The sequence below is a fragment of the Zonotrichia albicollis genome, chromosome 8 (genome assembly GCF_047830755.1).
Source record: "Zonotrichia albicollis isolate bZonAlb1 chromosome 8, bZonAlb1.hap1, whole genome shotgun sequence".
NCBI classification, from domain to species: Eukaryota; Metazoa; Chordata; class Aves; order Passeriformes; family Passerellidae; genus Zonotrichia; species Zonotrichia albicollis.
Window position 1 is genome coordinate 19,433,691 of NC_133826.1, and position 17,843 is coordinate 19,451,533.

General features: G+C 38.5%; 1 long non-coding RNA gene across 2 annotated transcripts in view; it reads right to left on the minus strand.

The window, feature by feature from the left end:
* The window catches only part of LOC141729854 (uncharacterized), a 48,488-nt gene that overhangs the window by 19,899 nt on the left and 10,746 nt on the right, over positions 1 to 17,843 (minus strand). The window contains exons 2-3 of one of the 2 annotated variants that reach the window (XR_012581377.1): positions 13,579 to 13,728; positions 245 to 7,987 (exon numbers count right to left, since the gene is read on the minus strand). This is a non-coding gene — a long non-coding RNA (uncharacterized LOC141729854). Of the gene's footprint in view, positions 1 to 244; positions 7,988 to 13,578; positions 13,729 to 17,843 lie in introns of those variants that run through there. The other variant, XR_012581378.1, reaches the window with a different exon arrangement.

Below are 17,843 nucleotides of genomic sequence, written 5' to 3' on the forward strand. Positions count from 1 at the left end.
TGGTTAAGCCCTTTTGTGCTGAGATATACATTGAGCCTTTGTTTAATTAGATGACATTAGTGGTTCAATCAAGACCTAAAAGCATCCTTTTGTTCCCTGGTATAGTTTACCTTGCTCTGTAGGGAGGAAATAAATACTTTCTGTAATGAGCAAAACAGAACTGAAAGCCAGATTTAGTGACAGATTTTATTATTCATTTATTTCCTTTTCAGTCTAAATAGAAAGATCTAGGTCTTGGGTGCTACTGACAATAATTACATTTGTGAGTGTGGAGGTTCATTTTCTGCTTCTGCTCTTCTCCAGCTAGGGTATCTTGTCTTCCACTGAGGGATATTTTTGTGTTTGAGGTGTCCTGAAAGGTCACTGATTTTTAAGGATCCACACAAACTCCATGTGTCATACATTGCAAGAGATTGCAAGGTGAGACAAACTGTCTTACATCTGGCAGATATAGAGAGCTGTGGCCCCCTTGCCCCATTGCAGTTGGATTAACTTGTCCTCCAGAAAAAGGACTTCCTGAAAGTCAGTGTGGATGTGCTCATTAGTCCCTGCTATAAAAGGAGCCTGCACCTTTTCTTGGCTGGAGTTGCAGTGTGCTTCAGCTACACTTGTCCTGGAAGGAGCATGGCTTGGCTTCAGGGGATAAAGGTGAGGTCTAAAAGGTGAAGGAACATCCTTCCCTCCAGTCAAACTCTGGGGGGAAGTGGTGAATAAGAGGTGCTTGGCTTCTGCTGTATGTTGGGTGGTGAAGGGAACACTGCTGCACAGTGGCACTGTTGGGAGTGAAATGATGTCCAGGAAACCACATCAACAAAAGGTGGCAACCATGGCTGGAGCCCTTTTCCTGGGATGGTAAGGTGTGACTGAACTATATTGGCACAGTGTAAAACTCCCTGAAGTGAAGGGATTCTTAACTTATCTCTCTGGGGATTAGAGGAGATTTTTGTAGCTACATGTGTAGTCCTTCATGTAGAAAAGGAAACTTTTAGATGTGATTTTTCTGGATTAAATAGAAGTAGAAAAAAATTCTGTGGCTGGAAAAAGAGGGGACTTAAAGTAAGCCCTTTCACTTTGGCATGCTCATAGCATTTTCAATATTCCAGTTTTACTAATTTTCTCATTTATATATGTAAAAATGACAAAAGATGCAAAGGGTAAATCACTCAAAATAAAACAAAAACCTTCTGAATTTGTTTGAATAAAATCTTTCAGATTGAGCAAAAAGAAATGTAGAGAGGTTTAAGTTTGATTTGAGATAGCATGCTTTGGTCCAGTTACTTAGTTATTGTCATGGAAAGAAATATAAAATAAAAAATGCCTAATCAAACAGCTTAGCTTGCTGTGCAGCAGTGCATTTGTTTTAATCAGGTTGGTTTGTTATTGAGAAAGGCATCACTCCTGTGTAGTGTGTCAATATGGGCAATGTATTTATTGGCATCCTAAGGAGCTGGTTATGAATGTCAGGGAAGGGTAACCCTGCTGCTTCCAAATGTAAATCCAGCAGTTGGTCCTAAGTGTGTAACCAGAGCTGGACAGGTGTGGGAGGACCTATATACCAGAAGTCCTACTCTTAAGGACTAAGAAGTAGTCCAGTAGTGCCAGAAGTTCAGTTTTTCTATAGGTGTACACATCTTTCCTGCCATAACTGAGTGCCAGTGCCCTGGAGAAAAGTAAAATCCTCCCTTTTCAACTCCTCTTAAAATTCTAGTTATACACTGAGAGCAGTGAGAGCCCTTCATTCCCCTGGAGTGAGCCATGAGAATCCCTGCATTTGAGATGAATCAAGTTTCATATCATGGTATGAGAAATAAAAGCACCCCAGCTCTAACTCCAGATGCTGCTTTTTCAGTTTCTGGAGAGGTGGCTGCTCAGTGACCTCTCCTGCCATTGCCAGTGCATCCTTCCTGAGTGATGGATTGAAAGGTGCACTTTGCAGCTCCACATGTCAAAACAAATGAAGCAGCTCCAGTCTTTGAATACAGCAGCCAGTCTGAATGTGAAGGGAAAAGTGAATTATAAAAGATGACTTATGCCACTAAGGTTATCATGGTGAACAGAGCTGAATGTTCTTTTCATAAAATGGAATGCTGTAAGAAGGACAATGAAGAGCCCGGCTCCTGTGTTATACCTGTGTGAAATGAATGTATCACTGTATGTGTGCTAACTCAGTGCAAAACAGAATCTGGACTGAGTTACACTGGGATGAACTGATTTATGGGACCTTCAAATACACCTAGGTGATCTGTGTTTAAAATTTTTATTGGATTGTGGAGAGGGCAGGCTTTATCACCAAGTTGCTATGGTTTAAAAAATCTGCTTTGAAACACACACCCTGACATTTTGTTAGGTGTGAGCTCCCATGCATGTGTTCCCACTGCAGTAAGCTGGAATCCTTTCCATTAATTTACTGTCAGCTTCACACAACTGTCTTTTGGGAGCTGGTGAGATTATACAGGTGGTGATTTGGACTTTTGAAAAAGTGAAAGAGTGCACTCTAACCTAGCTGATCAGTGAAGTGGCATGTGAGGTGATGAATCCTAAATACAGGGAAAATAATAGAGCTGTGCAGGAAGTGATAGTATTTTTGACATGCTGTATATCTTAAAAGAAAACAACACATTTTAAAAATTCGTAATTAAAAACGTTTTAAATGTCTTTCAGATGGATTCAAAGCTTGAGTTTTCAGAAATATTAGACAATTATTTCTTTGTAAGTTTAAGAACATGTTTTTTATGCGGCAGATTTTATAAAAGCAGTTTGTAAGTGCTGCCTAACAGTGTTGAAAGGATCAGTTTTAATTTTCTTCTAGAACTAAATTAAGAAAAAAATTTTTAACAGATACTTTGATTTATTACTAATTCTGTCTTCTGTCGAATTTTAGCTAGATGTTTGACTCACAGTAGACAAATGGACACCTTTCATCTTTCTATAGGGCGGAGGGCTCATAAAGTTGGGTCTACTTTGTTCAGAGAAGTAGCTGTATGGTTTGCTTAATTTATCTTTTTAGGAGGTGGGAATTAGTATAGAATTATTAATGTATTTCTAGAGTTAGCTGCAGTAGCTGGAGTCTCCTTTGAGGGCCTGCTGGACATGCTGTTTAATCCTTGGAATTACAAGTATTGTGAAATGAACATCTAAGAGAATTTGATTGAGTAATCTCATGTCCGATGCTTTCTGAATGCTCTGATGGGCTGGTTGGGCTCAGGCTGTGTGAAGGCACCTGTAGTACATGGTGAAATCCATGGTATTTTAGTGATGGGTTTAGATGATGAGCAGATAGGGAGAAGAAGCATTGAGTATCAAGAAGGAAGGTGGGGTGAATCCAACTGGATTTTATTTTCTGTTGCTCACAGTTGTGGCCCATCTGCTGCTCTCATAAAAAGAATAGGTTGGCTGCTGCAGATGCTTGTGTTGCTGTAATTAACAGTGCAGTGTGAGCTGAAGAATTCAGTCAAGAGCGGCAGGACGGGTGCCAGTCAGGCTTGGCTTTTTTGGCTCGCTGACATCTTATTGTAAGTGACACTTTCATTAGCTCATTTATTGCACCACTACTCCTATAAGTGATTGTCAACTAGGAGAATATATCAGGCTGTTTACAGCAGCAAGGTGAGTCAGGATTTTTTTTAGCCTTCTCCCTTTTTATGAGGAAGAGTGTCAGCCAGTCCCAGGCAGTATCAGATTGATGGCTGCATTGAAACCATTTCCTGTCACTTCTAAACTGATGTGGCCCCTGGGTGGCTGGGGGATAGACCGGGCACAGGAACTGATGGTACTAACTCTCTAGTGGGGTTTATTTCTGCATTTGCAGATAAGCTGCTGCTGACTAGTTTTAGGAGTTATTTTATAACTCATGTTTGAATTACTCATCTGCTTTTTGCCAGAGGCTTTTTTCTGTAGTTAATTATAGGATTATAATTGCCAATTAAGTGATAAGCCACAAAAGAGTTTGTGTTCCTGAACTGCTGGTGCATGCATTCAGAGTATTGTGCAGCACAAGTAGCATAGGAAGTGACATAGGATGCTTATGGCTGTTTTGTACAAGACCTGCTTTTTCTGTAAAATATTGAGTATTTTAAAAAGATGGTATGGAAAAGAGGTAGGATTTCTTTGTGGACAGTGCAACTACAAATAACAGAATAACAGAAACAGGAGGAGGAAAAGAACAATTTTTACTTTCTTCGCCCTCCCAATTCTCCTTCCCTCCCCTGCTCTGTATCAGTCCTTCCTTGTTTAATTTCAGTTTGGGCCACCTGGGGTGCAGTTCTGTGCAAAATACTCTGTTAAAGTGGATATGCTGTATCATTCTTAGGTTGAATTACAGTGGTAAGAAATGAAAGTAGTAGAGGCATTTTCTTTAAATCATTCTTTGTGTTCTTTAAAGATCTATTGCTACAGCTCCAGCTGAGATGCTCCAGAACAAATGAAAATTGACCGTTGTCTAGCACCAAAAATAGTGTGATTTAGCTGAAATGCTTATGCTGAATTTGTTTCTTCTCCAAGGCAGCAGAGCAATTTAACTGGAGTATTGCACTGGAGCAATATGGCATTTCTTGATTGTTTTCGTAGCATAAGGTGGGAAAATAGCTTTCCTGTCCTCTAAATGTTTTAGACTTGAAAATGTGTTAATTTGCTTGTTGATCACAAAGAGATGCTTCATCTTGTCAGAAGATGTTAAGGGAAAAATTTGTTGTGAGAAACTTAATACAAATGAGTTGCATTTTGTGTGTGTGTTCAATAATGAGAGGTGGAGCGAGGAGAAGCTTTGTCTTTCAGAAAAGAAGAAATTTTCTTTTCTGCAGAAAAGTAAAATAAGCATGCAACTTTTACAGAGGTGGAATGCTTCAGTTGTTTCACTTCATTATGAGCAAAATCAATACTAACAAAGTTAAGTTGTAGTAGTGTGGCAGTAAATCACCTCCTGATTTAACAGACAGCCTTCAAAGGCAGGATGCCAGGTGAAATGCCCTCTCTGTGCAGAGTGAAGAAGAGTACTTGATGCAAGAATTTATTCTCAAGTATGGTGCTGATCACCTGGTCAAAGGATTACTATGAGTCCAGTCACAGTGCTAGCAATGTCCAAATTAGCTTGTTATTACAGCTTACTTGTGATGATAGTATAAATAGATATGTGCAAAATTTATCATCTCCATTTTTGGCATTGCCCTTTTTTCCTATGCTACTTTGTCCCCTAGGTTGCATGAGTTAATTTTCCTAGAAAGGAAGAGAAGGGGGTTTTACAATGAATTGTAAGCACAAAGAGCTCTTTGCTGAGGGAAATGTGGTGATGGTTTCTTCCCCATGATTTTGCACCTTCTTCAGCTTCTTTTTGTGTGATTGCTGAAGCAGTCTGCTCACTTGCTTTTCCTCCAGTGAGTGTAAGTGATGTTGTATTGAAGATCTGTTATTTGTGTACATGATGGCTGTTTCTTCTTTGGTGCTCCAAAGCAGGTTTTACCCAATTTCTAAACTTGCATGCATATAGTGACTGTAAATCAATCTTCTGTGATTTGTTTTTGTAGTTCTGTGGTCTCTGTTGTCGTTCTGTGGTTGCTGTTTCAAAGCCTCTGTTGTAATTTTCCCCCTCTATTTTTGGGCTGGTACTACATCTGTTTTTCTTAGACGTCACTCAGGCTGAGGTTAACTGATGTTCTGAGAGCACAAGCAAATCTTGTGTTTCTCTTCTTGGGTCACTGAGAGTTCACTCTAAAAATAAGAGATCCACTAGAAGACACATAAATAGAGATACAGAGACAAACTGCTGTGGTAGCTCCTCACTACAAATGATCTTCTAGTTATGCCAATATCATTGCTATGTTATAGAAACTGCAGCAATAAATGATCATATAAAATTGTAGTGGCTAGGCAGTAAGAATTATTTGAATATATTAGTGTGATGTATTCTTGAGAAGTAGGACATAAAAGATGAAAAGTTATGTCTGAGGATGTGCATCTGTGGAGTTTATTGAAGGGCATGTGGATGATTTTGCTATGTCAGCCGTCTTTATTATGCCTTATGAAAAGTAAGCTATAAGAACCAAATTGATTTTGGCAATAAATTTTAATTGTCCTTCTGGACTTCATTTGCAGTATTCTGTATTTTTGTGTTGTGATGGTCAGAAACAAGCCTCGTAGAAGGAACTCTAACATCATTGCTGCTTTGGCATGAACTGAGAATTTAAGACAGTAAAATTTACAGTTTGAGAATGAGGTTTTTCATCTCGTACAGTTCTTGGCAATTACTGAGCTCATCTCTTGACAGGAGAATGCTTTTCACTGGATTTTTCACCAACATTAATATATTATTATAAAAAAATCCTTTACTTTCCATTAAACAAGATTTTCTAGGCAAATGTTTTGCTGTGGAATTCCTGGTCTTGTCTATGTTTTGTGTATATGGACTCAATTGAATTCCTGTTAAGGGGGATGCAAAAGTATCCAGGAGCTTCAGAGAACAATTGAGTAAGCATTTGAATAAATCAGGAAGGTGGGTTTTGAAGGTCATAAGCCCATACCTTTTTGAAGTGGTCACAAAGCTTTATAGGCTTTTGGGCCTCTGCTGAACAGCTCCATTTCACAGATAAATGCTCTCTGCATTAGAACAGTTAAGTCTGAGCATGGAAAGTGAAGCACAATTTCCATATTGTGGAATAACGAAGTGGTATAATTCCAATTAGATAAGAGTTCCTTATCGCTAGGTTTTGAAGCCTGGATTTTAAATCAATATACTGCTGTAACTGAAAGCAGTGCAGGCCAGTGCATTTTAAATGAGGAGCTGTTTTTGGAAGATAGTGTTGATACCGCTAAAAAAAGTTTAACATAAACACAATTGTACAAAGAGAATGAAAAAGAAATCATAAATTTTAAGAAATCTTAAAAACACAAAATTTGTCTACTTTTCTCTTGTTTCACAGGTGTGGTTTTTCTTTTTTTGTCTTATCACTCATGTTTTCACTACTCATTCAGATCACATGCATCCTGTTCAGGCGCTGGGCAGTTTGGCCTAAGATTGTTTTCAGCCCAAGAGATTTTGGACTGGGATCTTACCCCATGTGTTTGCATATTTACATGAATCCCAGGTGAGTTTGAAAGAATTAAAAAACTTGATCCATCACGTCAGGGAGTCATTCCTCCACCCACACAGCTGGACATTGGCACAAAAAGGGATATTGCTGGAGAACAGCATCCATCCATGAGTAAGGTGTAACGTTGAAGTTCTGACTAATAAATGGAACGTTATAGCCATGAGATAATAGGAAAGTTAGTAGAACTTAGAGCTTTCCAATAGGGAAACATAAAAAATGTAAATGCTAGAGGCAACTGTAAGTTTATACATGCTCTTTTCTAGTGATCTCATCTTATTTCAGTCACTTTGCATGGGACAGCCCAAATACCTGAAGATGCATCTGGTATTGCAGTCAATGTAAACTTTATCTCCTTTTATTTGTGTTTTTCTCAGAAGAGAACTTTAATTTTGATATTAACTTTGGTTTACATTTATGTGCTCTGCTTATGAGTATTTGCTGTCTAGGGTGACCTGAGCAGCAGCACTTGGAGTGTCAGATGAGCTGTCATAGTCCTGTTCCAGCTCTGCAGAGCCACAATTCCAGCTGCAGGTTTGGCACATACCATCAGGATAATGAGCAATAAGGGCTTGTGGTTTTTGATTTCTTGCTGCAGGATACCACAACATTGTGTGAATAATAGTTTTAAAAGCCAGTAGGAAAGCCTGTGATTGGCTATTCCACATTGCATGGCAGAGGCTATGGTGTTTAAAAACTGATAAATCACATAATGACAAACAACATCCAAGGGCTGCCAAAACTGGGGCTTGTCTTGGTCACTTGATGCATTAGGTCACTGGCAGTGCGTTCATGGCCCTTACTGAATTCCTTTAGCATTGTTCCTGATGCTTCATTATTCCTTTATTGAGCCAATGGCTCTGTGCCATCTTCAGGTGAAGGGTAATAATATTTTATATTTTTAGCTTCTGTGGGGATGAAATAAATAAATGCTGGGTTAGTTTTTCATTTTCAGCTTTCCTGTTTTAAGTCTTGTTTTGTTTGTAATTTGATTCTGGGCTTTTTTTATTCTAGCAATTAACTAATGACATAAAAGCACAGTGTATTGGCATTGGCTGTTGGAAGTCACACAAATTTGGGAAAGGAAAAGGTTGGTGGCAAACAGTGATTTGTTACAAAACTCAACGCTTTGCTGACTAGTGCCAGTGTGGATTACTTAAAGGATGTTATGGGAAAAATACTTTTTCAAAGTTGTACCTCACTCAACTCTCCCCTGTCCCCACCTTTCAAAACCAAACATTTAACCCCAGCAATCTCAGCAAAACCAGAAAAACATCCCACAAACTCTATGCTTGAAAGTTATATATTTTAATATTTATATAATCAGATAGAGTGCCTCATCAGATTTCATAGAGGAAATGAACTTAGCAGGTAAGCAATCACACAGTTACTGCAAGCCAGCATAGCATCACTGGCACTAGAAGAGGATAGCTGCTTTACTCCCTCTTCATATGATATGGCAGGTATCTGCCTTGGTACAAACAGCAGAGAGAAAGATGTTTGTCTGGGATTCAGATTATCTATCAGCTTCGAGGAATTATTCACTGATGTCCTGTTTCTGGTGTGAGCATCATACCAGTTATTATACCATTGTACCAAAAACTTGCACAGAGCTGTGGTGGTGCTGGGGAACTTTGATGGGCAGAGGACCCTGTTTTGGTGGAGCTTGCTGTAACAGTGGGGCCCACACTTTCCCTCAGTTCCATCTGTCTCAACGAGAATTTTGTCACAGACTTAAAATGAGCCACGATCACGTCTTGGAATCAGGGACAAACGAGTTGATTAAAGGGAACCACAGTTTGTAAATAGTGTTCAGTGTTGTCAAACAGGCAGCATTTATTAGCCAGGCACTTTCTTTTCTGAGCAAACTGGAGAGGAAATCTCGTGTGCTGCCTGACAAGTGTGAGAGGGACCGAGTGCTCAGGGAAGCAGATGGAGCTCGGGAGCGCCAGTGGGATGGATGGGACAGAGCTGGGAGACTCCTGGCTGCCTTGGAGTGATAACCAATTGGAGCTGCAGCATGTGCAGCTCCTGAATTAAACTGCTCACATTTCATGAAGAAGAATGGCTTTTGTAGGAAATTTGTGCTCTAAAGCATAGGAATGTAAAGGAATTGAGACATCCACAGCTGCTGCAAAAGAGTAAAAAGCATTATGCTATTGGCATGAATTGTGAGTAAATTTATTGTGCATTCACAGAATAGTGAGAATTATTTGGCTGAAAAGATTTCATTACCCAAAAGGAAACTGCACAAAAAGGTGCTATGTTAGTGAGAATAAGTTTTTTTAGCAGCAATTTAATTTCTTTAGGTAAGTTTTCAAATAAAACAGTTTTCTGTGATATAGTTTATTTCTTCCTACTCATTAACAAGACTTTCAAATTAAATGCATACATATTTTTTCCTAGTATAAAAAAATATTTTTTTATCTTCAAATGAGAATTATTTTACATGTCAAATTCTTAGAATAGGAAAATTTACTGTTCCTCGATCTTCATTATATCTGAAACCCAGAATAATGCAATTACTTGATAAATGTGTTAATTTAGCAATAAATATAATTATGTGAAAAGTCATGACCTACCTACCTGTCTAAAAAAATTAACCTTGTGGCTGAATTATTGTACAAGTGCTTAAACCTCTAATTTGGAGAGCAATCATTTTCTGAATAACAAGTAGAGGGGCTTTGACACAGCAGTTGCTGGTAAATAAAGATTGCAGATGTCTGAAAATTCTATACAGATCCTGAGGACAAACTTGGATGGCAATTTTTGAAAATGGAAGAGTATTTTATTGTAGATCTGAGTTAAATTGACAGCTAAATTGTGAGCTGTAAAACGGGTGTCTCATATTCAGTATAACAGCAAAGAGTTTTTCATCAATTGGACCAGAGTTAAACATTTTCTTTTGGCTTTTGTCATCAGCTGGAATTCTCAGAATGGCAGTGCTGTGTTTTTATGACTTTTGAGGCTCAAGATAAAGAGAAAAATGAGATGCTAGATATTATGAATGAGGCTTGGATTAGTCTCCTGCTAATATGCTTTATTCAAGTTGTTGTTGTTATTAGTCCTGCTAAGGTTTAGTCATTTATTCTGAATCACAGAATATTGTAGTTTATTTCCATTAATCAGTGTTACACCTATATATATGTGGGGTCTGAACAATACAAAGGTTTAATGAGGCATCATGTTTACTCTGCATTTTGCAGGAATACTCATTTCTGAAAGAAATTAACTGAAACTTCTTTTGGGGGGTACTTACTAATGCATTTCACTGAATATGCTTTAGTTTCACCTCCCATAGGAGAAAGCCTTTTTCCTGTGGTCAATTGAGTATGGCACAAGGGTAATAACAAGTCTAATGGATGCTGTAAACCACCACTTTTTAATGCATAATGTAATTGAATCAGAATATAGTGTCTAGACTGATGGAGTCCCTGGTGCTTCAACAACTGAAATTATGATTAGAAAGATCCAGATAATGCTGACTTCTCATTTATTAAGCCTCTATTATACAATTTCGTTTCTACAGCACATTCACTTTTACTTTTGAATTATGTAGTGCCATCTTAAACAGTGTAATATTACACTGGAATAAAATTCAGAGCTTCAAGAAAGCTTTATCATTTCTGTGGAAATACATACAGAATAAATTTGTTGTCATGTTGTATGACTAATATTTTCCTCCAAACAGCTCTCACATCAAATTCTGCATTTAAAATTGTGTTCTTTGGCAGACAGCTTATTGTGAAACCAGTTCTCCTCTGTTGGCCATTATTGAACAGAATGAAGAGCAGAAAGTGCCTCTGCATTGTGTGCTGAGTGGGGATTATAGGGTTTTCTGCAGGCTCTGGGATAGCAGAGTTATTTTCCTTTTATTGAAAGGACAAAATCTGAAGACTTTTCAGAACAGAAGTAAATAGGAGATTGTGCTCTTGAGGCTCTACAGATCATCTAACCAATGAGCTGCACATGAAATATGTTGTGCTTTCACTTTGAGAGAAAATTTCTATACTATTAGCTGACAAGATTCTTCATATATATGGTAAAAATAAAAATTTCTAAGTTTTTTTTAGCTTTCCTTGAGGTGATCGAAATAACTAATTTTCAAAATGACTGTAATGCAAGCAATTATTTCTGCTGTCAAAGAAAAATTATGTTCAGATGAAGTTGTTAATGGAGTTCTGGATAAATGCAGGGCCATGCAGTGCTGGAATTGCTAATGCTGAATGGGAGCTGCCTCCAGGCTCCTGTTACTACAATTATCTGGCTGAGCTGCCCCTGCAGCCAGTCCAGCCCTGGCCAGAATGTACACTGACACAGCACAAGGTGAGCTGTGAGCTGAGCCTCAAACTCCTCCACTGCAAGAAGACACATCTCAAGAGACATCAGCTAGAATAGCACAAGCTGTGTGCATAAACTCTTTTCACTTTCATATACTTGAAATAAGTGTATGCCAAAGGTGGGAATATTATATCTTGGAAGTGCTTGCTGAAAACTGGGTAACCATCATCCCTCTCAGTTGTAAGCTTTCAAACAGCAACTAGTGTGAGATTGAACTCCTATCTGTTGTCTTAGGCTAGAAGATATTCTGCCTCAGTCTTAGTGTAGTTGGTGGAGCTGTAGTGTGATGAAAATGACTCTTGGCCCATGCTGGCTGCCTTTCAAATCAGCAAACTGACTTTGCTGTGGGTTGAGAAAGGTGAAAGAGTTTGGATTTACCTGGTAAGAACTGCTGTATTTTGAAGGGGATCAGACTGCAGTCAGTGGACAATGCTTAATCCTTTAGAGATGGAGCAAAACTGTGGGAGTCTCCATGTGCCAGAGCACAAAAATTTACAGTGAATTGACAATGAAGTCTAGTATAAAAAATCTATTAGCCCTGAGAGCATGGACTTGAACTAGTACCTCTTGGTGTTATGTATTCTTGGAGAATTTGGTATAATGGGCAGAGGCTGAAACTCGCTTTTTAAAACTTAAACCTTTGGGATTTTAGTCTAGCATTTATTCAAGAAGCTGCTTTCATAATCTCAGTGGTTATAAGACCCAAGCTGCCGTGAATCAAGCACCTATGTTCAAATGAAAGCCACTAAAAATTGCAAGAACATTTGAGATGGCTGCAAGTGTACAAGAAATTGGTAATGGAAAATGCTGTGAAGTGCAGCTGAGAGATTCATAGTTCATGTCCTAGCATTATCACTTTGCTTCATATCTGATAAGCATGTTCTGTTGATAACATCTGTATTTGTACACTTAAGGATGCTTTCATCAGCACTGTGGGCCAAGTAAGATTTTTCTGGAGAGCCTAAAATTCCTAAGGAGCTCTGTACTGACAACAAAAGCAGGAAGTTTTGCTGAGTGAGGATTTGATGCAAATTGAAGCTGACAGAAACTGTCCTTTATCTGATGGAACTGTCTGAGAATGTGGAGGTCACCTAATTTTCAGTCTCAGATTCAGAGCAGCTTCTTTTCTAACAGCATGCTAGAGATTCTGGGTAAATGCATGTTCTGTTTCTATTATTAATGCTGTTGAGATTAGCAGGCCACATCTTTCAGAATTGAATGGAAAGGATAAGTATCAGATATGCTCTGGGAATATTTGTGCTGCATCATTCTATTCATGGAGTCTGGAAGTTTGTGATCTAAGGCTCTAATTCCAGTTATTCTAGATGTCACAGAAATAGCAGAGAAATACAGTGAAATGAAAAATAAAGCAGAACACTCCTTTGCTTCAATAGAGCAATGTTTTGTGAATGAGAGTCTTCATTTTAACTGATGTGAATGACTCAGGCTGCAGCAGCCCTGTGCCAAAAACAATCAGCCACATAGCTTGGCAAGTGTTCTGATAAATTGCTTTTGCTGGCAGTAGTTTTGTAACTTCAAATGAGTATTAACCAAATGACAGTCTTAATTTTTCAAGTGCTAGCTGGAAATAAAGGTTTTTAACTCTGTTGCATGTTCAGTACACAAAACACTAGGACTTCAGTATGGTGTGTGTGTACACAAATAGATTCACAAAATCACTTCTTAGTACGTTAGGGGCTGTAAATCCCTCTCCATGGGCTCCAACACCAGCATCACCATAGCACAGATGTTGTTGTCTGTTTTCTTCTCTACAGAATTGTAATACATTATGGAATATCTTGGGAGATTTTTTGCTATTCACAGTGTTCATCCCAAGTTGCTCCTGCTGTGAAATCTTGTTTGTTGCTGCTTTTCAGCAGCATTTTTCCCTCCCTTGTAGTACCAAAGTTCCCTGAAGTCAGCTACCACAAGGGAAAGTTTTATCTACAAGGAAACACATATGCCCTTGGTGAGAGTCCTTGTGGCTTTCTAGGCCTCTTGAGTCTTAAATTTTTAATTAAACACAGGTGGGAAAAATGAGACAAGTATTCCTCCACATTCATGGCAAACCAACAACCTCATGCTTGTGCTGTAATCCCCATTGACCCAATTAGCACCCTACAGTTCAACACCTTTGTTTTTCCCTAATGGCTCTTACCTGAGATGGGCTTTGGCAATGGAACATGTTAGGCTTTTCCACAGGAGAGTCTCAGTATTAATCCTGAGGGTCTGGCAAGTTCCCATCTGAGGTGGTGTGTGGGAGAAGATGGGAAGCATATCTAAGGCTCAACTGTTTCCTTCCTTTTTGCTGAAAGAGGAGACAAATTTGTGTTGGGCTAATCCGCTGCCTCTTTTCTGGTTCAGTGGGCTGGGTTTTTTTCTCCTCTACAAACATTCTAGTAAAAATCCCCGAGTGTCTTTTCAGGTGCTAACCCAAGCATGGGTTGTCTGCCTCTCGTCCTGTGGGATGAGACATATGAACTAGAATAGAGGAAGGAAAAAACCCCTGTATTTAGAATGCATGTGCTAAATTATCCTGCATCATATTTGTTTGGAATTGTACCAGTGCACATGGATATGCACATTACCTATGTTGATTGACCTTTTAAAACATTGTCAGTGACATTTAGCTCACAGGAAATGAGGGGAGCCAAACCAGGGTATTTTATTAGATTTTTTAGGTGTTTCCTGCTGTGTTGATTTTTCTGGTCCCCAGAGACTTCACAGCTATCCCTGACTTCATTCTCAAGAGAGGAATGCATTTTTGTACATTCTTCCCTGACAGCACTAATCCTGTGAATTATTCTCAGTCATAAGGCGGAAAATGGAAGAAAAGAGTGAGGAAAAAACCACAGTACCACTATGCCTGATGCTCACTCTGTCTCTGAAGGTTGTGGGGGCACTTGTATAAATGCTGAGTTTATTTTGCTTTAAGACACAATGGGAACAAGGTTACAATCTCCAGCAAGGTGAGAAGCAAATTTCCTTAAAAGTTCTACTGAGCAACACTGGAGTTTTCTTCATGTCCACTGCACTGCTCAGGCAGCAAACTTATGTTTATAAGTTAACAAAAAAGTGCAGAAAAATGTGTCTTTTTGATACTAATCTAAGAAGTTTAATGCTAATTCTTTCAGCATATCAGTTATGCTTAAAGTAGTATAAAGGAATGTCTGTAATATTCCTATTAACAATGCTGAGATTTCAACCCATTGCTGATGAGATGCCTGATGATAGCATTGCTTAGACAGTATAGTAAAAATAACAAAGAATGAAGTCTGAGAAGTGGAAAAATAATCAACCATGTCATAAGTCATCTCAGGAGATGGTAAGTAAATAAGATGGCTTATGAATGCTATTAGGTGATCTTAAAAAGTTATGTTCTTATGATCTCTAAATTGTACTAATAAGAAAATGGTATAACATCATATTCTTCAAGACCTGCTTTGGATTAAGCCTAAGAAGCCCTTTTGAAGCTGACAGCCTTACTCATGTATGTGGTGTTATGCAACTGTTTAAATATTCTGCTGGACTGTAGCTACAGATTTTAAACTCAAGATCTTGAAGTGATTCTTGTGCCTGCAAAAATAGTAAATTGCAGGTATCATTGTTTACATGGGTCTTTTCTCCCTTTATTTGAATAGCAAAGTCTCCCATAACTCATTCAGTAGACTTTCTCATAGATGATGTTTCTAGCAATGACTAACAAGAGAAATTCTTAATATTTTGGAGTCTTTTCACAGAAAAACCTGTTTGGTTTTGTGTGTATGAATTTAGTTTAATCTTAGGGTTGTGAAAATCAATCCCTGATTGTATGCGAACTGGAGAAGAACAGCAAATTTTTAGCTATAAAATAAAATTATTTATTCAGCTTGAGTTATTAATGTGCAATTGCATTTATTTTTGGTGTGAATATGTGGCACACGGCCTTCTTTGTAATGTAAATTTGATTTGACTGAAGGTTCTGTAGAATCCAGAAGTATTTGGCAGTGATCTCAGGCATCTTGAAATGAAACCCCAGAGATGACACAAAAATCAAACTGCTATGGTTGTCTGTGCTTGGAAAAGACTTCCAAGCTAGATATACTTAGGAGATTTTTAGGGTTCCTTCCAACCTAAACCTTTCTTTGTTCCAATTCTTTACTGTATTAATTTGCCAAGTATTAAGAAGAATATCACATCCTTTCTTCAATATTTTAATTAAGATTATGATTCTCTTTGCAAGTTCTGTGTTGTCTGACTTCAGCACCCAGGTTTTTTCATGTAAAACTATGCCAGTATTAATTAGTGGCTGAGATGGGGAAAAAAACTTAATATGACACCTTTCCCTTTTTCTTGTCTATATTTGTGGTTTTTTAGTAATTTACAACTCAAAGTATACTGTTTACCACAGAAATTGATTAAAAAGAGTAAAAAAATTGGAAATAATCTTATAACAATAAATTGTAAAGGGAATGAAATAGCTGACTTCATTCTTGGGCTCTGTTATGTCATCAGCCTGTTAGAGCACTCCTCATGCTGATGATGTGTGATTGGCACTTAACCAGCAAGTGACTTTGAGGAGGAGAATGATGTACCTGTAAAAATTTGCTGTTCTGCCTGAAAAATAGTATTTGCAGTAGCAGTGGTGTTGGTGGCAGCCTGTTAAGATTATACCAAAGTAATGCACACCTGTATTCAATCACAGGCAGTGTGGGAAACTTTAAAAGAATGAGGAGCTTTACTATGTGGTGCTATGATCTTCTTGGGAAAACCAAATGATCCTTGGGTGATTCTGCTGCAGCTCAGCCATAGGCTATCAGGGCAGGCAAATGTTGAGAAGAAGCAGTATCTCTGTATTTGGCAGCTGGCTTTCATACTGACTTCAAACTTCCTCTTGGGGAACAGCAGTTTCTCCTTTTCCCACCAGTAACAAATTTAGAGTGTGGAGGGAAATGCTGTCATTGTGTTCTGCAGATAATTGTGAGTTAATAAAAACAGGGGAGTTTTTATGAACAATTATCTGTCAGAGAACACATAGAAACAGCATGCAACATCAGTCTCCACTTCTTACTTCCAATATATCATCCAAGCAGTTTACTAAGAAAGCAGATCTTCTATTTTCTCTCAACAGGTGAAGCCTAAAGCAAGGAATAAGTTATAACACAAACATTGCGTTAGTTGGTCACTAGAGGATTAATTGTCAAAATCAATTATGTTTAACACCTGGAAAGATGAAAAAAACCTCAAAAAACCTGACCCAGAATTAAACTGTAAGAAACACTTTGGAAAACAAAGAGGTAGGCAAGACAAGCATCAAGAGGTTCTGAGGTGAAAGGCAAAAAACTAAAACAGAAAAAGAGAAGTCACCACAGATGAATGCTTATCTTCAGGAAAGAGCAAGATGGTAGATTTTATAGTCTGAGCATGAGGCTTCCAGAGTCATTTGTAGACCAAAGGACCAGATCCTGCACTGGATCTCTTCCCAGATTTTCCCCTGCAACTTAGTGTGAATCCTGGTTGTTTCTTGCTCCCTCCCCCTTCACCCACTGGCTTTCCCTTCACAGCAAATGAAAGGTTTCTCCTTTTTGTTTGTTGTGTTTCTAGGGTAATTTTTCTTTTTTCCCAGGCATAGCTCTTTTGATAAATTCTGCTTTGTAACAATGTCCAGATCAAGCTCCCAAGCATCATAATATTTGCTTTTAGGAAGTGTGATTTGTGTGGAGTTTTTTGTACTTTTACTGCAGTAGGTACCTACAAATACAGTGGAAGAAAATGAGATGTCAGTTTTTTTATAAAGCTATTTGTCAGGTGAAAGATTTATTTCTCACAAAGATGGATAGCTGAATGCACTTGTAAAAGGAAAACTGAATTCTATGGAGACACTAAAGGCTGTCTGTGGCTCTCAGAAAATGCAATCTGAGAATAAAGTTTTTTGAAGGCCTGCACTCATATTTTGGCTTCTACTGAAAACTATACCTGATTGTGATATAACTGTTAAAATACGTTTTCATGGGACTGCTGAAGTGTGAGGAGTTTTTAAAAGAGAATTGTGAAGAAAAGAACATTTAGCTTTCAGTTGTATAATATGAACACATTGTGGTGCTAGAGAATGTGATGGCTGTGCTTGGGTCATCCCCCTTGGGATGGTGCAGAGGCAAACTGAGGTCCTCTTCCCTTTTATGTGGGAATGGACAAACTACTATAGATGAGGAAAAAAATAAGTCTCATATTGAAGAAGAAAAGCAAGTGGAAATAAATTCTCAAATGTCTTAAAAATTAGAGCAAGATAAGCAAGACAGCCTTTCCAGCTCCTTGCTTTGTGGTGCTGCAGTTGCCTGCCATACCCTTTAGGCACCACGTGCTGCCCTGCTCTGTCCCCTCAGCTGCCTCTGTCATGCTCTGCAGCCTGCTCACCTGTGAGAGCTGTGATGGGCTACCTGGAGC